This window comes from Hylobates moloch, unplaced genomic scaffold (genome assembly GCF_009828535.3).
Source record: "Hylobates moloch isolate HMO894 unplaced genomic scaffold, HMol_V3 SCAFFOLD_19, whole genome shotgun sequence".
Classification (NCBI taxonomy): domain Eukaryota; kingdom Metazoa; phylum Chordata; class Mammalia; order Primates; family Hylobatidae; genus Hylobates; species Hylobates moloch.
This window is the reverse complement of record NW_026652294.1, coordinates 11640772-11664298: the sequence shown is the minus strand read 5'-3', so window position 1 is coordinate 11664298 and position 23527 is coordinate 11640772. Positions and strand designations below refer to the sequence as shown.

The window sequence follows — 23527 nt, the reverse complement described above, 5'->3', positions numbered from 1 at the left end:
GCAGTGAGCCGAGATCGCACCATTTCACTCCAGCCTGGTGACAGAGTGAGACTCGTCTCAAAAAAAAAAAAAAAAAAAAAAAAAAGGAATTAAGTGGCCAGACACAGTGGCTCATGCCTATAATCCCAACACTTTGAAAAGATGTAGTCGGCACACTGCTTTTACCCAGGTGTCTGAGACCAGCCTGGGCAATATGGTGAAACCGCATCTCTACAAAAAACACAAAAGTTGAGCCAGGCATGGTGGCTCACGCCTGTAATCCCAGCACTATGGGAGGTCCAGGGAGGTGGATCACTCAAGGCCAGGAGTTCGGGACCAGCCTGGGCAACATGGCAAAACCCCATCTCTATAAAATAATAATAAGAAAAAAGATAAAAAATACAAAAACTAGCTGGACACGCTGGCATGTGCCTGTAGTCCCAGCTACTCGGGAGGCTGAAGTGGGAGGATCACTTGAGCCCAGGATGCAGTGGTGAGGTTTCAGTGAGCCCAGATCTTCATGCCACCGCACACCAGAAGCCTAGGCAACAGAGTGAGACCCTGTCTCCAAAAAAAAAAAAAAAAAAAAAAGAAAAGAGAAAGGAATGAAGTACTGATACATGCTTCAACATGAATGAACCTTAAAAACATTATGCTAAATAATGAAGCCAGTCACAAAAGACCACATATTGTATGATATCATTTATACGAAATGTCCAGAACAGGAAAATCTTAGAAAGTAGATTAGTGGGTGCCAGGAGCTGGGAAATACCGAGGGTAAGAGAGGTTGACAGCTATGAAGTTTTGTTTTGTTTTGGAGACAGGGTCTTGCTCTGTTGCCCAGGCTGGAGTTGCAGTGCTGTAATCACAGGATCGTGGTTCACGGCAGCCTCAACCTCCTGGGCTCCAGCGATCTTCCTGCCTCAGCCTCCAGAGTAGCCAGGACCACAGGTGCAAGCCACCACACCCGGCTATTTTTATTTTTGTGGGGGGAAAAGGGGAGTCTCACACCATGTTGTCCAGGCTGGTCTCGAATTCCCAGCCTCAAACAACCCTCTCACCTCGGCCTCCCAAAAGGCTGGGACTACAATCATTAGCCACCACACTCGGCCTGAAGTTTCTGAGGTGAGGAAAAGGTCCTAAAATGGACTGTGGTGATGGCTACAGAACTTCGTGAATATACTGAGCCACTGAACTGTACACTTTAAATGGGTGAATTGTATAGTATGTGAATTTTATGTTGTTAATATATCTGAGTTAAACTTATTTAAAAAAAAATTGGTAAGCAGAAGTTCGCTTTTCACTCCTTACTGCCCTTTAGTTCATCTACATGTAAGTATAGCAACTGTTAACTATTTCATAAGTCTATCCAGACAGTTCTCTATGCACATACAGTCAAGCTTCGCTTAACGACGGAGACACGTTTTGAGAAATGCATCATTAGTAGATTTAGCTGTTGTGCAAACATCACAGAGGTATTTCTACAAACCTAGAAGGGACAGTCTACTACACACCAAGGCTATATGGTATAGCCTGTTGTTCCTAGGCTACAAACCTGCACAGCATGTTACTGTACTGAATACTGTAGGCAACTGTAACACAGTGCTCCCTATTTGTATATCTAAACATACATAAACAGAGAAGATACAGTAAAAATGATACAAAAGATTAAAATGGTACACTTGCATAGGACAACACTTACCACCAATGGTGCCTGTAGGACTGGAAGTTTCTCTGGGTATGTCAGTGAGTACTGAGTGAATGTGTGAAGGCCTAGGACATTACTGTACACTTCTACAGACTTTATAAACACTGTACAACTAGGCTACACTAAATTTATTTTTTAAAAAAAGTAATTGTACTAAGACATTATGACAACTACAACTCCACTAGGTGATAGTTATTTTTCAGCTCCATTTTAATCTCATGGGACTACCATCTATCTTGGGTCTGTTGCTAACCAAAACATCATTATGTGGCACATGAGTGTACAAAGACACACATTATCTACCCCCCAAAATGGGTGGGGTGGGGTAGCCCTACTGTAGTTTCTTCAGTATATATTCTTCAATTAATATAACAAATCCCTCCTATGTCAGTATATACATATGGCAGTTCGGTATTCCATTATACCCCCATATATCATAACCTAACCATCCATCAATTAGTGAGACATTTAGGTTGTTTCCATTTTTCCGTTACCACCAAAAAAGCCCCAATAACCACCCTTATCCATATCTATATGCACAAGTCACTATTTCTGTAGCCCTAATTATTCTTAAAAATGAATATACTAGGTAAAAGCATATAAATTTGGGGGAGGGGTTGCAGAGGGGTTATTATTGCCAAAGACTACATACTCTCCTATTTAAAAAAAAAAAAAAAAAAAAAAAAAAAAAACCAACACATATTTATCAACTTGCCATAAGTTTTCAATGTTCTGTAATTTTAAAAGTTAAAATAAAAATATGCCTAAGCATTATTTGTATTAATTCAAAAGTATGTTTATACACATACAAAAAATTATATAATGGTTGTTAACAATTTACCTTTCTAGGGAAGAGAGTGGGAGCAGCGACTTTCAGTTTTTAAACTTTTAAAACATTTGCAATTAGGGTAATAAATTTTTCTACAAAAAAAGCTTTTAAACAGAAAACTCAAAATAACTTTTAATGAAAGGTTTTCATTTAAACTCAGAGTGTTAAGATAATTGCCTCAAGAAAAAACAAACAGGAATGTAAAGCAATGGCTCTCAGGGCTGCCACATACTAACTCTATGACCTTGAGAGCAAATCATACTACCTCTCTGAGCCTCAGTTTCTTCATCGAGAAAACAAGGATAACAATCATTGCATCAAAGAGTTGTGAGAATTAAGATATAATGCATATAACATGCTTAGAATAGTTACTGGCATGTAATAAGCACTTTTTAAATTAGTATGTACATGTATTCATACATATGACAACACATGGTTATATGAAGACTGTACTTCATTAAATGTTTCATTACAGAGAATTTGGATAGGACAGTTAACAACAGTCTTCTTTTTTGTTCGTGCATATGCACATGCATTTTTTTGAACCATTTAAAAGAGGTTTGCATACAAATATCTCTTACTACTTCAGTATGTATTTCCTAAAAAAGATAATCTCATATAACCACAGTTCTAGTTTCAATTTCAGAAAATTTAACACTGATATAATAATCTACCATATCTATTCCAATGTTGTCAATGAATCCAATCATATCCCTTATCCTTCACAGCAATATTCCCCCCTTTGGTAAAGGATCTAGTCCAGGATCATATATTGAAGCTATTTTTATATCTCTTTAGTCTCCTTTAATCTGGGGCACATATTAATTAAACAGCATGTTTCCTGGCATCGAAATTAAATACATTTACATCTTTCTCTTCAAACCTAGATCATGCTTCTTTCAAATAAGAATGTGGCCAGGCGCAGTGGCTCACATCTGTAAGACCAACACTATGAGAGGCTGAGGCGGGAGGATCACTTGAGCCCAGGAGTTCAAGACCAGCCTGAGCAACATAATGAGACCCCAGTCTCCACAAAAATAAAAATAAAAACAAATTAGCCTAGCAAGGTGGTACATGCCCGTAGTCCCACCTACTCAGGAGGCTGAGGTGGGAGGATCACTTGAGCCCAGGAGATCAAGGCTGCAGTGACCCATGATCACACCACTGCATTCCAACATGGGCAAGAGAGTGAGACCCTGTGTCAAAAAAAAAAAAAAAAAATTAACACTTTTACAAATTTAATTATGGCAATACAAATATTAAATACTACAGAGCCAAGTAATATGTTATTACATTTCTGGCCAGCACAGTGGCACACGTCTGTAATCCCAGCACTTTGGAAGTCCGAGACAGGCCGATCACTGGAGATCAGGAGGTCGAGACCAGCCTGGCCAACAAGGTGAAACCCTGTCTCTGCTAAAAATACAAAAATTAGCCAGGAGTGGTGGAGCATGCCTGTAATCCCAGCTACTCAGGAAGCTGAGGCAGGAGAATTGCTTGAACCCAGCAGGTGGAGGTTGCAGTGAGCTGAGGTCACGCCACCACACTCCAGCCTGGGTGACAGAACGAGACTCTGTCTCAAAAATAAATAAGTAAATAAAATAAAAAGGATTACATTTCCTTCACTACAGATCAATCTGCAACACTCCCCCACCCCCTGGCTAAATGAAGATTAAGACTCCTATTCCAAGCCTGAAGGTGAAATAATCTTTCTTTTCTTAATATATGCGAACTTGACAGCTGGAACCTGCATGCTTCTCTCAGCTCCATCATCAGTACCGCCCCCATGATATGACTTCTCAGAAATCTTTACAGAAGCAAACCAACATTTAATCTTCCTACTGAACATGGAATCTCATCTTTCAGGCACCTGTTAAAGAGAAATTACTCAATTCCTTACTCAAAAACTAAAACTTATACCTGCAAAGAATACCTCAAGTAATACACGGAGCAACTTGGACTACAAGGGCACAGATTATATATACCCTATGATCCTCCACTATATAGAAAAGTGGGGAAAAAACAGTAACCTAAATCAACAAGATTATGCTGACCAATCTCTACTAAAACCAATCTATTCTCCTCCCCTATTCTTACCAAAACAAAAACCCTAGTCAAGAAGAATTTATACTGAGAAGGCACTGGTATCCCAGGAGTCTAGGAGTGTTTCTGTGAATTGACAATTCAAATATCAATATAGTTCTTGCCTTCAAGGGCATTCCCAATCCTGTGGGTGTGACAGACAAATATAACTAATAAGACAGAGTTTGTTAAGAGATACAGAAATTTAATACCATGGTAATGCAAAAAGCAGAGAAAGAGATTCTGAGCTGGGCACTTAAGGAAGACTTTCTGGAAGACTCAAGCTTTTAATAACTGAACCAGCCAAATTTTGAGCTACTGAGACAAGAGGGGAACAGGAATGGCATGGCGGCAGAGTAAGACAAAAAAGCACCTTGGGGAGTATTTGAGAGACAGGAGGTAGGTCAGTGTGGCTGCAAGAGATGAACTTGGTACACAGAGAAAACAGGTGACAAGCTGTTTGAAGCCCACCTGTAAAGAACCTGAAATGTTATGCTAAGGAGTTTGATCCTTGTTCTAGAGACAATAGCAAGGTAACAGTTCCTGAACAAGGAAATGATCCGGATTTAGGAACTTAAAACCAAGGCAATAACTTGTCTTCTAATAAAACTGTACTATAGTTCCCTAAACAGGTGGCAGAAACAAGAGGCACTAATAAAGATTTACCTAGTAAGAGACACACAAAGGTCTATGAAAAGGACATTTTATGAAAAAGGACAAGGTTTAGCAGCCACACTGGAGAAAGAACTCACAAATTTTTCAGAACGTGTTTTTCCTCATTAAAATTCATATTTGCACTACAGTAATCCCCTGCCTTATCCTCAAGGAATATGTTCCAAGATCCCCTGTGGATCCCTGAAACTACAAGTAGTACTGAAAACTATATATATAACAAAATATATATAAATATATATATAAAACTATATATATATAGTTTTTCCTCTACATATGTACCTGTGATAAAGTTTACTTTATAAATTAGAATAAGTGAGAGATTAACAACAACTAATAACAAAATAGAACAAGCAACAGTACACTGTAACAAAAGTCATATGAATGTGTAGTGTCTCTCTTTCTCGCTCTCTTGATATTTTAGTACTTTTGGACCTTGGATAACTGAACTTTGGAAAGCGAAAGAAGGTAAGGGGGAACTGCTGAACTAACTCTAGTAATAAGAGGCCTTATTTTTCATGTAGATATATACCAATTTAAGAAAACTCGAAACAAGAAGCAAGTTTGAATTTAAAAGAACTGTATCAGCCTGGGCAACAGAACGAGATCCTGTCTCTACAAAAAAAGTTTCCAAACTAGCCAGGCCTGATGGCACACACCTGTAGTCCCAGCAACTGGGAGGCTGAGGCAGGAGGATTGCTGTAGCCCAGGGGTTCAAGGATGCAGTGAGCTATAATCACCTAACTAAATACAGCAAGACTGTCTCATAAAATACATAAATAAATAAATAAATAACAAAAACTGGAGATTGATAACAACTATTTATTTTAGACAAATGATTAGCACTGCAACTCAAAATCTTAACTTAAATACAAGTTTTCCAGTACACTATTATAGTGCAATTATATATAGAAAAAGTGATCTGGTATGAGTCCTAGTGAAAAAAAAAAAAATCACATATAAGGACATTAAAGTGAACATAGAAAAACTCATCTAAATAATCATGGACATTGACAAACAGATCCCCAAAAATCAACCTGTAGATTAATTTTTCCTTGCCTCGAAACAGCACAGAGTATTGGAGGGGGGCGGGGGTGGCAGGAGGGGAGAAACAAACTTACCAATGAAGTTTGTCCCAAGAACTTTTTCTACTAGGAGGTTTCACAAGGAAGTCTGCAAAAGAAAAACCAGTTATTTTATACTGACAAATATCCTAAGAATCAAGTTAAGCCACTTAGATCTCCCCACAAGACCTTTCTCTACCAGTCATAATGCTATGACAATAAGATTTTTAAATTGGTGCAACATGGAGTATTTAGTCAACCACAGATTTTAGAATGTTTAATTGCACAGAACGGACCCAGTCAAGCCTTAGCATGCCTTCAGAAATTGCAGAACTGTACAGAACAGAGCTTTCCAAACCCCAGAGACAGGCTTATTTAAGTTTTTCTGTCAAGCAAGCATCATTTCTGATGGCTTCTTGAGTAAATCGTTGCCAATACAGGAACAGGTACTTTACAAAACTAAAAAGATCACAGATACTCTAGGCTTGGACTTAGTTTAAGGTGTTTTGTACACATAATTGGCTTCTATCAAGGGATCTGTCCTTTTGTTTACGAAAAAGAGTAAGGAGAATATGGTAGAAAAACAAAGAATTCAGCCAGGCGCGGTAGCTCACACCTGTAATCCCAGCACTTTGGGAGGCCGAGGCAGGCGGATCACTTGAGGTCAGGAGTTAGAGATCAGCCTGGTGAACACGGCAAAACTCCATCTCTACTAAAAATACAAAAAAATTAGCTGGTGTGGTGGCATGCGCCTGTGATCCCAGCTATTCAGGAGGCTGAGGCAGGACAATCACTTGAACACGAGATGTGGAGGTTTCAGTGAGCTGAGATCGCCACTGCACTCCAGCCTGGGCAACAGAGTGAGACTATGTCTCAAAAAAACAAAACAAACAAAAACAAAGAATTCTTGTCACCACTAGGCAACAATCTGAACTTTACAGAGACAAAACATCTAATCGACCTGTTCCTTTGTGACAATTTCTCTAAAGTTGTGCAAACATGACTCATCCATTTGAGGTGTTTAAATGACATGGAGTCACATAAATGAACAAGATTGCTCAGAATATCAAAACTCTGAAATTAAGTCAAGGCCAGGCGCGGTGGCTCACGCCTGTAATCCCAGCACTTTGGGAGGCCAAGGTGGGTGGATCACCTGAGGTCAAGAGTTCAAGACCAGCCTGGCCAACAGAGCGAAACCACAGCTCTACTAAAAATACAAAAATTAGCTGGGTGTGGTGGGGCACACCTGTAGTCCCAGCTACTCAGGAGGGTGAGGCACAAGAAGCACTCGAACCCGGGAGGCGGAGGTTGCGGTGAGCTGAGATTGCGCCACTGCACTCCAGCCTTGGCGACAGTGCGAGATTCCGTCTCAAAAAAGAAAAGAAAAAAAAAAGTCAGTAAAATACGGTACATTATTAACTAAGAACCATAAAGGAAAGCTAAATATGCAACAATGAAGTGTCTTAACCATTTTAAACATAATATTTTTGTCTCCCCAATAACTTTTAAGTTTTATAACTCAGGCCATATTATTCACACACACTATATGACAATGAAAATAGCTACTCATAATTTGCAACTTCAGAGACAAACTGTATTTAGTATGAAGACCAGTCTTGCTATTAAGTTGCTTAACTAAGTATTAAATACAACACAGTACAGCAGGAAAGTTGAGGGATTTGTAAATCTGTAGAAACTTTTCCTGCAAGAGTATAATTCTACCTGAGTATTTGCATGAAATACATATTATTACAAATTATTTTCCTTTTTATTTTTCCTTTGTATTAGAGCAAGGACATTATATTGCTTTTGAAAAATTATGTCTGGCCGGGTGCAATGACTCATACCTCTAATCCTAACACTTTGGGAGGCTGAGGCAAGAGGATCACTGGAGCCAGGAGTTCAAGACCAGTCCAGGCAACATGGGGAAACCTCATCTCTATAAAAATTTAAAAAGCTGGGCATAGCAATGCACACCTGTGGTCCTAGCTACTCAGAAGGCTGAGATGAGAGGATGGCTTGGGCCCGTGAGGTCAAGGCTGCAGTGAGCCACAATGGTGCCACTGCACTCCAGCCTGGCCAAGAAAGTAAGACCCTAGATTGTCTCAACAACAACAACAACAACAAACAACAAAATAATGGAAAAAAAGGAAGCAGAGCAAGTTGTCAAAAATAACTGAAAAATTGTAAGGCCTATGTTAACTAGAAAAAGGATATTATCGTTAAGAAATGAAGGGTAGATCCCAACAAAATTATCGAGCTATGATATGCTGGCTTTAACAGTGACCTCCCAAGTAGATGTACGTCCAACAGATAAATTGGGGGAGAAATAGTTCAAGAGACAGGTCAAGTCGAAGAAGAGTAAGAATGAACTGATGGTGCCAGATTTAATTCAGGAAAATCACTATATCTACTGTAAAAGCTATCTGACATGTTCTAAAAATTACGTGATAATTTATTCTGTCAAAAAGATGAGGTATCTTCAGTAATACAGAAATGTTTGTGTAAAGTTTCCACAGGTGCTGATTAACTTCCAAGAGATGGATCAAACAACAAGGGAGATTCAACAAAAAAGGTTCGGGTAGGTGGGCTTAATGCTGGCAAAGACTGTTCTTCCCAATAACCACAATCAAACATCTGCTTGGTTAGAAACAGTGTGTCATTGTGAAACATTGTGAGCAAAATTAGAAACTGCTCATGCCTCTTAGGACTATTTGTCAGGTAAGAGCCATGTAGACAGGGCGTGGTGGCTTATGCCTATAATCTTAGCACTCTGGGAGGCCAAAGTGGGAGGACTGCTTGAAGCCAGAAGTTTGAGACCAGCCTATGCAACAAAGAAATACCCCCATCTCTACCAAAAAAAAAAAATTAAAATAAAAAAAAAATTTTTAATTAGCCAGCCATGGTGGTACACACTTGTAGTCCCAGGTACTCAGGAGGCTGAGGCAGGAGGGTTGCTTGAGCCCAGGAGTCCGAGGTTGCAGTGAGCTATGATTACAATGCTGTACTCTCAGCCTGGGTGACAGTGAGACCCCGTCTCTTTTAAACTTGAGACAAAAAAAAAAAAGACTCATTTGAAAGAAAAAAAAAGGGCCAAGTAGAGGTGAGTCTGAAAGAAGCTCTCTGGTACCATAAGGTACCTTCCCATGATACCAGCCATGTATATACCTCAAGGAATAAGAGTAGTTATGTTTGGGTAACCTTGAACATTCACGTATTTGTAGAGGTAGTAGAATGTAATGTGGCTGCATTAAATCTAAGCAATTACCTAAAAGTAATAAGGGATGCGTAAACACATTAAGCACTAATGAACAGACAAACAGGGAAGAGGGGTGGGCAGGGTTGTTAGGTTCCATCTCCAAGAGGGGTATAAATAAATACACCTTTCTGGAAGTTATCTGAAATAAGAGGGTAAAACTTTCACCATCACATATTGGTACACATATTGTCCCATATGGATAGGATTTTGTCCATTGTAAAAGATAACCCTAAAGGGAGTAAAAATATACTAAATTATTAAATACTACAGTATTGGATATCGCCATGCAGTTTTCACTGGAGAGGGGGACCTAACACAATATACTCTAAGTCCCTTTCTGTAAAATAACGACGTAATGACTAAAAGGAAGGGCACAGAGGCCCTAAGAAGGCCAAAAAGGAATGGACATTTTTTTTTTTTTTAGACGGAGTCTCGCTCTGTCACCCAGGCTGGAGTGCAGTGGCACCATCTCGGCTCACTGCAAGCTCCGTCTCCCGGGTTCACGCCATTCTCCTGCCTCAGCCTCCCGAGTAGCTGGGACTACAGGCGCCCGCCACCACGCCCGGCTAATTTTTTGTGTTTTTAGTAGAGACATGGTTTCACTGTGTTAGCCAGGATGGTCTCGATCTCCTGACCTCGTGATCCGCCCGCCTCGGCCTCCCAAAGTGCTGGGATTACAGGCGTGAGCCACCGCGCCCGGCCAGGAATGGACATATTTAGCACCTACACAAAACTGTTTGTTATCATTGATGTGCCACCTAGCACATCAGCTTCAACAAGGGCAAAGAGGCAAACCAATTTGTACCGTTTATATAATAAAAGAACCCCAGCTACAAAAACTAGTAAGTCTGAACCAAATTCATGAGAAAAAACTAAGAGGCTCTGGCCAGGCCTCCTAAAATGTTGAGGGGTACTGGGGACTAAAGCAGCACTTTTTTGGCTGAGATACAGTTTAACTTCCAAAGAACAACAGAATACTTTCTACATAGTCCTGTCTTTCAAATGAAGGATAATTAAGAGTCAAAACCTTAAGAAGGCAACACTGAATAATTTTAAAACAATCTTTTCACTTTCGCTGATGTTAAAATAGATTTTTTTTACACATGCATTTAATATTAAGAAACAGATCTAGAGAAAAATTTGAGTGTAGAGGCAGTATTTTAAAAATTCAAGAGGTGCAAAATTTTAAGAAGTAGATTTACAGCTGCCATAATTTTAAGTGATTTTTTTCAGCTTGTTAGTGTTTCCTTTCTTATGTCTATTAACTTTTCACATATCAGAAACTAGAATTCTGTAGCATGTTGAGTAAGACCATTCTATGGTGGGAAGATAAATTAATCACGAGCATTAACCAAAACTCACTGTGTAAAACTACCATAGCTTAGTCTTATTCCCTGCTCAAGTTTTCTAAAACCTTTGTTGTTGAAGTCAACTATAAATGAAAACAGACAAGGAGAGTTAAAAGCATGGCTACATTCAGCTACTGTGGTAAGTGGTAAATGTTCATTCAACATGTTTTTCTGAGTGATGGGCACTATTCTAGGAACTAGAAATACAGCAATGAACGAAACGAAGTTCCTACCCTTACACAACTGCCATTCCAGTGTCAGTTGCGATATTCTCACAGGGCTCAATGCTCCTAGTGTGACCTTTTCCCTATTGATGACCATGCATTGAAAAAGATAAAACAAATGTAAATATAAAATTCTGTCACTGTCCTGGTTCAATGAGACCTCCAACTAACATGATTTAAAAAAAAAAAAAAAAAAAAAAAAAACACCAGAAGCTATGTGTCTTTTCTATGTCTTTGGAAACATTAAGGTCTGGGAGTTTTCAGGGTTCCAGATGCAACTTCATGATCAGTGTACTGCATTTCTCTGCCAGCTGTGGGGCACAGATAAGCAGCTAAAATATTATCATTTCCTAAGCAAGAAACAACCATCCTCTCCTGAGGGTGAAAAAAATCCAGTAAGTTGTCAGAATCCAAGCTGAACTCCAAGTTATAATCATTTCTGTATCAAAAAACCTTTACTCAAGGCGTGTAGATGGCTCAGCCTAGGAGTTCGAGACCAGCCTCGGCAACATGATGAAACCATCATCTCTACAAAAAAACCCACAAAAATTAGCTGGGCATGGTGGCGCATGCCTGTAGTCCCAGCTACTAGGAGGCTGAGGTGGGAGGATTACTTGAGCCCAGGAGGCAGAGGTTGCAGTGAGCCATGATTGAGCCACTACACAACACTCCACTTGATAGACTGAGAGACTCTGTCTCAAAAAAAAAAAACCTTTACTTCTAATAAATCACTTGAACCAGCAACACTTAAGATAATTTCCACTATTAACAAGTGAAAACTCTGTTTCAATAGATAATGACCAAAAGATCAATCATGTATAATTACATAACTACATACGAAGTACAGAATATGTTGTTTATTCTTCATTCACACAAATTGACCTTTTTAATGTGGGAAAGGTTCTAAATACATTCTTCAAAAGAAGTTCTGCAATAGACAGAATCTGAAATAGTAGGTTAGTGATTAATGCTTAAAAATCACTCGTCTTCATTTAGTGGCTTTTCCAGATGTAAACCCAAAAATGTGAGAAATCAAAAGCAAAGTAATTACACACTAACATTTTTAGACATTAGGCTGGTTGCATTTCACATGCACCTTATTGCTTTACACATCTCAACAGGGAAGAGGACGCAGCCCTGACCACGTTCTCAGAAAAGATTAACTGCAAGTAAACCAACCTTAACAAATTTCATTGGTACCCTTCTAAATAACTTATTTTACAAGCATTTTCCTTTTAAACTTAACCCTTATACAAGAGATGGGGGTAGGGGAATATCAGCCATATATAATATCTTTAGCACCAGAAGAGATTAAAACCAAAGATCACATAATCTGCTAAAAACGGTAAAAATTAAATTTTTAAGAATGAATATAAAAGTGTATGTTCTGATTTGCTCTTTATATTCCCTTCTACATGCAGAACACATTCACTTTATACTTTTTTTTTTTTTTTTTCTGAGACGGAGTCTCACTCTATCGTCAGGCTGGAGTGCAGTGGCGCGATCTTGGCTCACTGCAACCTCTGCCTCCTGGGTTCAAGCAATTCTCCTGCCTCAGCCTCCCAAGTAGCTGAGATTACAAGCTCACGCCACCACGCCCAGCTAATTTTTGTATTTTCAGTAGAGATGGGGGTTTCACCAAGTTGGCCAGGATGGTCTCGATCTCTTGACCTCGTGATCTACCTGCCTCGGCCTCCCAACGTGCTAGGATTACAGGCGTAAGCCACCACGCCCGGCCCACTTTATACTTTTAACTCAGATATACTGATATATCATTAACATGATGGTAAGGAAGTTCTGTAAGTAATCTGTAAAGTTATTTTCTGAATCTATGTTCTCTATGAAACATCACAAGGTAGGCATTATTTTACTATAGAAATTAAGAGTTTAAAATCTAATTTTATAAGGCAGCATTTAGGTTTACCATCTGAAAGAAATGTTCCCAGCCAGGCGTGGTGGTGGCTCATGCCTATAATCCCAGCACTCTGGGAGGCTGAGATGGGCAGATCAGGCGGTGAGGAGTTTGAGACCGGCCTAACCAACACGGTGAAACCCCGTCTCTACTAAAAATACAAAAATCATCTGGGCATGGTGGTGTGCATCTGTAATCTCAGCTATTCAGGAGGCTGAGGCAGCAGAATTGCTTGAACCCAGGAGGTGGAGGTTGCAGTGAGCTAAGATCCCACCACTGCGCTCCAGCCTGAGCGACAGAGCAAGACTCCATCTCAAAAAATAAAAAAAAAAAAAAAAAAAACAGAAATGCTCTCTAACTCCTAAGAAAAAAACCCTTATAATTTCACAGAAAACAAAAGACATACTTAAATCTGAGTTGTTCAGAAATCACAGAAAATCCAGGCATTCAAGCATTAGAAATTAACTGAGTTGAAAGCCATGCAGAATCATTCTATCTAAGTGCCAGAGGTACTTCAATATTTATAATTGCTTTGGAAAGATCAGAAAGACTAGCTCCAGGCTCGGAAAAAGGTTTCCTGACTCTTGCTCTTTTGACTATTTCCAAGGTCTGTCTACCTTTGGGAAATTAACAGAAGGCAAATTCTTACACACTCATTCATGTCCTGCTTCTTGCTCTCAGTTAACCTCTGGTGAAGAGGAAAGAAGTTAACTACAATTCCTCCTGTTCTCCCCGACACCTTGCCCCAAATCAGTGTCTTCAACAGCAATGCCTAAATCAAATGGAAATAAAAGATATTCTAGAAATTCATACTTCCTTATGGAAACTTAAATTTTCCTAATTATAATCTTGTAATGACTTCTGCCCCTCTTAAATATACATAATTATATCTTTAACAATAGACTGATGACTCTCCTTCCTCCCTCACACCAATCAAAGAATAAAATCTTAATTTCATTTTCTTGGACAAAAAGACCCAAAATAATCAATCTCCGCGAAGAGGAGTAGTTTTAAACACAGGTTATCGAAAAGTTTTTTTTAATAAGGTTTAAATTAAGAGCTCCTATTCTTACGTACTCAACAGAAAACTAATCAATGAAATAGGCAGCAAAGACCAGAAATGTGGAATGTGTGTGTGTTTTTTGTGGGTTTGTATGTGTGATTTTTTTGTGGGGGGGCTGGAGTGCAGTGGAACGATCTCAGCTCACTGCAATCTCTGCCTCCAGGGTTCCAGCGATTCTCCTGCCTCAGCCTCCTGAAGGGCTGGGACTACATGCGCCCGCCACCACAGTGGGCTAATTTTTGTACTTTTAGTACAGATGGGGTGTTTCACCATGTTGGCCAGGCTGGTCTCAAACTCCTGACCTCAGGTGATCTACCCACCTCGGCCTCCTAAAGTGTTGGGATTACAGGCATGAGCCACCACACCCGGCGTGTGTGTGTGTGTGTGTGTGTGTGTGTGTGTGTGTGTGTGTGCGCGCGCGCGCGTGTGTGTCGCCCAGGCTAGAGAGCAGTGACATGATCATGGCTCGCTGCAGCATCAACCTTTCAGGCTCAAACGATCCTCTCACTTCAGCCTCCTGAGAAGTTGGGACTACAGACACATGCCACCATGCCCAGCTCATTTTTACTGTTGTGGTTTTTTGTAGAGATGGGGTCTCATTGGTCTCGAACTCCTAGACTCAAGCAATCCTCCCGCCTCAGCCTCCCAAAGTGTTGGAATTACAGGCATGAGTCATAGCACCTGGCCAGGTTTTTTGGCTTTTTTTTTTAAAGACTACAATATGTTTTTATTATTTCATGATAAAAACATATCAGTATCTTTTTGAAAGGTACAAAATCTACACTGCTTGTTCTAATATGCTTTGTTTCTAGATCTTACCATAAAAACACAAATTTCTAAACTCCATCCTTTTTATATTATCCCTCTCCCTTCACAGTTGCCTAAGAGGTTTCTTTTCCAGGAAGACAACTTAATTTGAAGGCTGGCTTGCCATTAGAACTCAAGAGTATGCCCATGTATAAATAAGCATGCCCTTCCTATTCTGTGTAGGTATTTGAGATATTAAACATAAATTCTAGAAGACATTTGGAAGTAAACTACACTCAAAAAATATCTATCAGTATCCCAAACCTAGCTAACCTGCATACTGCTTATCAGTATAAGAATGTTTTATTTTGAATGTTAATGAATGTTAATGTTATTGTCTCCCCATCTGTAAACAAAAAGATTCTTAAAAAGTTCTGGCTCCTGCCACACAGTTTTATGCAGAATAACAGGCATCAAAAATCGACAAGGACCAGAAAGCTGAATGAAAATGCAGACCCATCCTTTAAGCATACAACTCAACAATGAAAAGGAACAGATTTGAATTTTTAACTGCTGTCATCACAATTGAAAACTGTCCAACTCTAGCTAGCCAAGAGGTACATTCAAAGACAGACAAAATTCAAATAGTAGAGGCTATGTGAAATGAAAATAATCCCCTCTTCTACTGGCCTAGTTAAAATTTGTATTCTGGCATTTAGGTAGGGGGCTACTCATATTTTTGAAAACACGCCAATAATAAAAATCCCAACAACCTCCAATAGCCACACACCACAACGCAGGCTCTGTTTAAATGATGAGCTCAAATACCCACCCTTTCAAAGCAATTCTCAGATTATTAAATGGCCAAAAGACCAGAAACTGTCTTGACCTGAACACCATCTTCAACGTATCCCCAGAAAAGACCCACCTTTTTAAAATTAGTAATATCTATCTCATGTAAACTAGAGGAATACATGTGACTGCCATCCAAATACATACAGGAAGAAAATGAACTTTTTCAGCTAAAGCCAAAAAGTAGAATTCATCAACATGCTTTACTTAAGGAAGGCAAAAGTACCAAGTTAAATCAGAGCTAACAAGTAGTAAAAGGAATTTCTCCCTGTACGCTTTTAAGTAACTGCATTTAAATCAATGACTCAGAAAAATTCAGACAGAACAAACCGTGAATTTAAAAAATTCTTACACTATCATTTTACTTAACCCAGAAAACTGGGAGGCAGGGTTTTTTGTTTTTTTTTTAATTTAGCATACTGGCTAAATTACTTTTCTCATAAGAGGAAAACTTTTCTCAAACATACAGCCTAATAGAAACCTATCTTCATACATTATGGAGTATATTAAGTATATTGTTTATACATCAAAAACTTAAGTACTATACAATTCAGCATTTAAAAAAACCAATCCACACAGACAAGTAATTGGAATTCTCAAGTTGCCAACAAGCCTGTGAATTAATAATAATATTACATTTCCAAAGTCAATCTGAGCTACTTATTTTTCTTGCATTTTCCAACATAAAAATCATTTGTCAAAGGAGCTATGTCCAAAAGAGGAGAAAGAAATAATATGTTTATCCAAGTTCTCTGGTAAAATCAGACCTGTAATTGGATAACAGATTCTGCACTACTACTGTGTTTAGTCAGAACATGTATATATGTTAAAATGCTGGAAACATAAAAACCTTGGAAAGAACTTACACTTTTTCTTTTCTAATGATTTACATCTTCAACAGTTTCCTTACATCTAACCTAAACTCTATTTTCTAAAGCATATAGTTATTTTTTCAATGGGAGTACTCTATTACCAGTATTTCCATGCTGTGGTATATATTATCATTGGTGATATCTGAGATTAAACAGAACATAAACAAGTATCTTTTTAAGAACTATATTTGCACTACTGAGCATTTTTAAAATTTTACCTTTTATTCAATCTGAGATGCCATCAAATTCAAGACACACTATTAATTTACATACCACTAGGAAAAAAAAAAACTTTTCCAATTCAACTATAACATGCCATTGTCTTTAAGATGCACTCCCATTTGGTATACAGATACGGGGAAAAAAAATATGCAGGTAGTACATTAATGAGAGGTTTGAATGATACTGCCCTAATACTAATACAAATTCTTCATGTAGAGAAACTGCTACAAAAATCATTTCCTCAGGATTCTTTGTTCCCTCATTTTTCTTCATAAGACATTTTTCTAATCCATTAACAGTCTGAAACCATTCATGAACAGGCCTGACCTGGCGCACATGCAACAGGATCAGTCCTTCCCACAGAAATAAGCCTTTCTCTCCAGCCCTCAGCTACTAGCAGAGCTCCCCAAATAATCCTCAACCCTGACTGCTATTGCTAGCACATGACCACAGATTACCAGACCTCCTCTGGGTTGTCAATCTAGCACCTTTACCTCTATCCTAAACAGAATCCATCATCTGCCTCCCTCTCCTCTCTCTTCTCCCCACCACAGCTCCTTAATACTCCTTTGGGAATCACAGTTGTTCTAGGTATTCCAGTCTAGAAACCATTTGACTCTATTTCCAATGACAAAATCTGACACCAATTTTCACTGCTTTCTTTGAAATGCCTAATTCTTATCCTTCCATTGCATGTTATCAGTATCACCTCCACTTTTTCTATCAAATTGACTCTCAAACATTTGCTTAAATTTAATTAGACCTTGATTACCTTACACATATACACACACACAAACATATACACACACACACACGTTTTACAATTGAATTTATAACACAACTACTCGTCAAATCTTTTAACACTCCCTGTCGTAGTCCTTCAATAGAAGTTTTCCTAAAATTTCTCTCCAAAAAATAAACCCTCTGACATTACATGTCCAAATTAAACAAGTTGGGACTGCTTTTAATATTTTTTCATCCATGAATTTTTTTTAACTGCTATTATCTTTGCCTGATTCCCTCATCCCACTTTATCCATCTGGACAAGGCCCATGTGTCCTTCAATTCTTGGCTCGAATTTTTTATTTTATTTATTTTTTTTAAAGATTGGAGTCTCACTCTGTTGCCCAGGCTGGAATGCAGTGGCACGATCACGGCTTACTGCAGCCTCAGGATCCTAGGCTCAAGCAATCCCACTGTCTCAGCCTCCCAAGTAGCTGGGACCACAGACATGTACCACCATGCCTGGCTACATTTGTTTTTTTTTTTTTTTAATTTTTTGTAGAGACAGGGATCTCGCTTTACCCAGGCTGGCATCAAACTAGCTTCAAGTTATCCTCCCACCTTGGCCTCCCAAAGTGTTGAGATTACAGATGTAAGCCACCGCAGCTGGCCAGCTTGAAAACATTTTTACTGCAAAAGCTTCCCTGCAGAGTTCACTGTGCCATTTCAATATAGTTATTCTTATTTATAACGCTTACTACATGTCATTATAATTATTTACATTTCTAGGCCGGGCGCAGTGGCTCGCAACTGTAATTTCAACACTTTAGGAGGGTGAGGCAGGAGAGCTGCTGGAGACTAGGAATTCGAGACCAGCCTGGGCAACATGGCAAAATCCCACCTCTACGAAAAATTTGCCAGGCCTCATGGCACGTGCCTATGGTCCCAGCTACTTAGAAGGCTGAGGCTAGAGAATCACTCGAGTCCAGGAGGCTGAGGATGCAGTGAGTGGTGATCATCCCTCTGCACTCCAGCCTGGGCGACAGAGGAGACCCTGTCTAAAAAATAATATTTAAACAATTCATTTCCAGAAATAAAATGTGGATATTGTATTTACTTTAATTATGGAGAAATCTACTATTATTATAAATCACACACAGCAGCAATTTCAGCAATGAACCTATTTATATAGTTCATTGTAATCAATGACTGAAATATTTAGCAAATATAAAAGTAAACATTTCTAAAAATAAGAAAAGCTTAAATCAGAAATACACCAATTGAAAATAACAATTCTAATGAGTTTACATGTTCTGTGATCTCAGAGTTTGTAAAGATCTACTGCAAATAAAGTTTTATCACAATAAAAAGTCACTAATCAACTGGCTAACATACAACATTAAAGATACCCGAGCAAAGTAGCTTGCAAAACTTTAAAATGCAACAGAAATAAGAAAAAGAACAGCACCTAATTTCCAAAAGTCATGCTGCCTCTGCATGCCAAGCTACGTATGTCCTGAGGATAACAGAATTTGTTTGGAAGCCCACAAATACTATCCTCCTCCAACTCAATTTGATCTCTATCTACTTCCTGTCTTCTTGTGGGGGTAGGAAGAAAAGACAAAAGTAAAAGTCTGACTTTTTCCCCTATTATCAAAAACATGACTTCAAGTGAGGATACTTAATCTAGAATAAAACATCACAAAATTAACAGGTAAGTCAGAAAAAAGTAAAAGTTAATTCTCCCCTAGGACAATGACAAGTTCTTGGAGTAGATAAAAGTAGTGGAGATAAGTATTAGATTGGTGCAAAAGTAATCGTGGTTTTTGCCGTCACTTTTAATGGCAAAAACCACAATTACTTTTGTACCAACCTAAAAGATATTAGTATCTCAAAAGGAACCATCAAACACTGTTCTCGCTCTTCTGGGCTTTACGACCCCTCTAGCTCTTGCCTTAAGTTGTCCACATGGAGGCTGGACGCAGTGGCTCACGCCTGTAATCCCACCACTTTGGGAGGCCAAGGCGGGGATCACCTGAGCTCACAAGTTCGAGACCAGCCTGGGCAACATGGCAAAATCCCGTCTCTACAAAAAAATATTAGCCAGTCATGGTGGTGCATACCTGTAGTCCCAGCTACTCGGGCAGCTGAGGTGGGAGAATGGCGTAGTTTGCAACGAGCCAAGATCGTGCTACTACACTCTAGCCTGGGCAATCGAGCCAGACCTTGTCTCAAGAAAAAAAAAAAAAAAGTTGTCCACATGAAGGAGCTGGCGTTGGGGGTCGGGTTTGGGGGTGGGGAAGGGGAAGCAAAATGCCTAAACTAAAAGTCTATCATGTTCTAAGACTATAAGAGCCTCATTTTGCTATATGAGACATAGCAAAATAATCCTTTAAGTCATAGGATACAGATTCAAAGTAGATCTGGAATAGTCATAACATACCAATTCCTTCCTTCCCTGACAAGCTCACCTTACCCAACACACTTCCTCCAAAATGAACTTACAAACTTATATACTAAAAGAGTGGCAAACGTAGACAAGAAAAATACACACATCAAGGCCGGGCGCGGTGGCTCATGCCTGTAATCCCAGCACTTTGGGAGGCTGAGATGGGCGGATCACAAGGTCAGATCGAGATCATCCTGGCTAACACGGTGAAACCCCGTCTCTACTAAAAATACGAAAAAATTAGCCGGGCGTGGTAACAGGTGCCTGTAGTCCTAGCTACTCAGGAGGCTGAGGCAGGAGAATGGCATGAACCTGGGAGGCGGAGCTTGCAGTGAGCCGAGATGGCGCCACCGCACTCCAGCCTGGGTGACAGAGTGAGACTCGGTCTCCAAAAAAAAAAAAAAAAAAGAAAGAAAAATACACACATCATCGTTGCGGGACGTCAGGGACTCCAAACAGAGGGACATGTCTGAAGCCATGACAGAAGAACATAAATTGTGAAGATTTCATGGACATTTAATAGTTCCCCAAATTAATACTTTTATAATTTGTTACACCTGTCTTTACTGCAATCTCTGAACATAAATTGTGAAGATTTCATGGACTTATTACTTCCCCAATCAATACCCTTGTGATTTCCTATGCCTGTCTTTACTTTAATCTCTTAATCCCGTCATCTTCGTAAGCTGAGGAGGATGTAAGTCACCTCAGGACCCTGTGATGATTGCGTTAACTGCACAAGTTGTTTGTAGAGCATGTGTGTTTGAACAATATGAAATCTGGGCACCTTGAAAAAAGAACACGATAACAGCAATGTTCAGGGAACGAGGGAGATAACCTTAAACTCTGACTGCCGGTGAGCCAGGCGGAACAGAGCCATATTTATCTTCTTTCAAAAGCAAATGGGAGAAATATGGCTGAATTCTTTTTCTCAGCAAGGAACATCCCTGAGAAAGAGAATGCATCCCTGAGGGGAGGCCTCTGAAATGGCCGCTTTGGGGACAGCTGCCTTTTACGGTCATAGTGGAGGGAAGAAATATGCCCTAGTCTCCGGTAGCACTCCCAGGCTTATTAAGAAGAGGAAATTCCCGCCTAATAAATTTTGGTCAGACTGGTTATCTGCTCTCAAACCCTGTCTCCTGATAAGATGTTATCAATGACAATTGCTAACTTCATTAGCAATTTTAATTTCGCCCCAGTCCTGTGATCTCGCCCTGCCTCCATCCTGTGATATTTTATTACCTTGTGAAGCATGTGATCTCTGTGACCCACACCCTATTCGTACACTCCCTCCCCTTTTGAAAATCGCTAATAAAAATTTGCTGGTTTTACAGCTTGGGGGGCATCATGGAACCTGCTGACATGTGACGTCTCCCCTAGACACCCAGCTTTAAAATTTCCCTCTTTTGTACTCTTTCCCCTTATTTCTCAGACTGGCCGACACTTGGGGAAAATAGAAAAGAACCTACGTGAAATATCGGCGGTGAATTTCGCCCAATACATCATGTGGACCAAGGTGTCACAGAAGGGTCAACATATCCAAAAACTAAAGGCATTCAAGATAGAAAATACCGTTGTTTTTGTTTTTTCTTTTTAAGCACTGTTGCCTACACTGGGGTGCAGTGGCACAATCGTAGCTCACTGCAACTTCAGACTCCTGGGACTCAAGGGATCCTCCTACCATGGCCTCCCAAGTAGCTAGGATTACAGGCACTCACCACCATGTCTGGCTAATTTTTTTTATTTTTTTTTTTAGAGATGCCACTGAATTGTACATTTTAAAATGGTTAAGATGGTAATAAATGTTATACGTATTTTCCCACAATTAAAATTTTGTTTATTTAAAAAATCTCTACTTATCAAAAGACACCATTAAGAAAATGAAAAGGAAAGTCACATAGGAGAAGTATTCTCAAATCAGTCATTAGGGAGACAAAAAATGAAAACCACAATGAGATACCCTTTTACATCCACTGGACTAACTAAAATTAAAGAAACTGGCAAGAGCAAATGTTGGTGAGGACATCGAGTAACTGGAATTCATACATGGCTCGTAAAGTGTGAAATGGCATTACCACTTTGGAGGACAGTTTGGCAATTGCTTATGAGGTTAAGCATACATTTATCCTACGATCCAACAATTCTACTCCTGGGTATTACCCAAGAGAAATGAAAGCACATTATCACAAAAAGGTATGGACACAAATGTTCACAGCAAATTTACTCATAATAGCCCCAAACTGGAAACAATCCCAAATATCCAGTAAGTGATCGGATAAACAAATTGTGGTATATTTCTATAATGGATTGCCATACTCAGCAATAAAAATGAACAAACTACTTACTGATACAACCTGGATAAGTCTCAAAAGCATGATGTTGACTCAAAGCAACAAGTTAGAAAAGAATACTGTATGATTCCACTTACATGAAGTTCAAGGACGAAACTAATTTTTAGTGATAGGAAAGAGAATAGTAGTTTGGGTTAGGGCAGAGAAAGACTAACCAGAAGCGGTGCATAAAGGAACTTTCTCATATGATGTAAAAGTTCTGTATCATGATTGAGGTGGTGGCTGCACTGCTGTAAACATTTATTGAAACTCAAACTGCACACTTGCATCTGTGCATTTCACCATGTAAATTCTATTTTAACTTTTAAAATCCTAGAATAGTATCCCAAAGAGGTTCTAACACTGATCCAAAAGCAGTGGTGCAGTGTCTCTAGAAAAGATCATAAAATCAAGATCATATGCACTAATCTCCCAAGGTATTAATATTTTTCAAATATTTTTCTGAAGGAATGCATATGAACTCCTGGTCTCTCTTATAACCAAAGGGAGGTTACCAGTGTTTTCAACCTCAGCAAAGTCTGAGGTTCCTCGAAAGTACTAAAATGTCCCTAAATATAATTAGTCTCCAAGGAAATCAAGTCCGTATGATGTGATCAAGGGCATGTGCTTTATGATGGCATTAGTCAGTCACCTGGCACCTCTTGCCAAGGAAACTGTTCAACCACTTGCTAGTCTATTGGCAATAAGCAACAATTTTTTTAAAAAGGTGGGGCGGCGAGGAGAAAAGCTGGACCTTAAAGAATGTTCCAATTTTTCCTACTCGGGAAGAAAAAAAAAGTTCTAGTTTCAACTCCCATCAAACTTCTCATCTGTTAAAAGTACAGTCATTGTCACGCGTATCCGTGTGAAGAGAGTCCACCAAACAGGCTTTGTGTGAGCAACAAGGCTGTTTATTTCACCTGGGTGCAGGCGGGCCGAGTCCAAGAAAGGAGTCAGCAAAGGGTGGTAGGATTATCATTAGTTCTTACAGGTTTGGGATAGGCAGTGGAGTTAGGAACAATTTTTTGTGGGCAGGGGGTGGATCTCACAAAGTACATTCTCAAGCGCAGGGAGAATATTACAAAGTACCTTCTTTTTTTTTTTTTTTTTTTGAGACGGAGTCTCGCTCTGTCCCCCAGGCTGGAGTGCAGTGGCACGATCTCGGCTCACTGCAAGTTCCGCCTTCCGGGT

General features: G+C 39.4%; 1 protein-coding gene across 10 annotated transcripts in view; it reads right to left on the bottom strand.

The window, feature by feature from the left end:
• Positions 1-23527, bottom strand: part of MTMR3 (myotubularin related protein 3) — a 153884-nt gene that overhangs the window by 71459 nt on the left and 58898 nt on the right. For all 10 annotated transcript variants that reach the window (XM_058432014.1, XM_058432016.1, XM_058432017.1 and 7 more), the window contains exon 2: positions 6392-6443. The gene's annotated coding sequence lies outside the window, so the exon portion shown is untranslated. The remainder of the gene's footprint in view (positions 1-6391; positions 6444-23527) is intronic.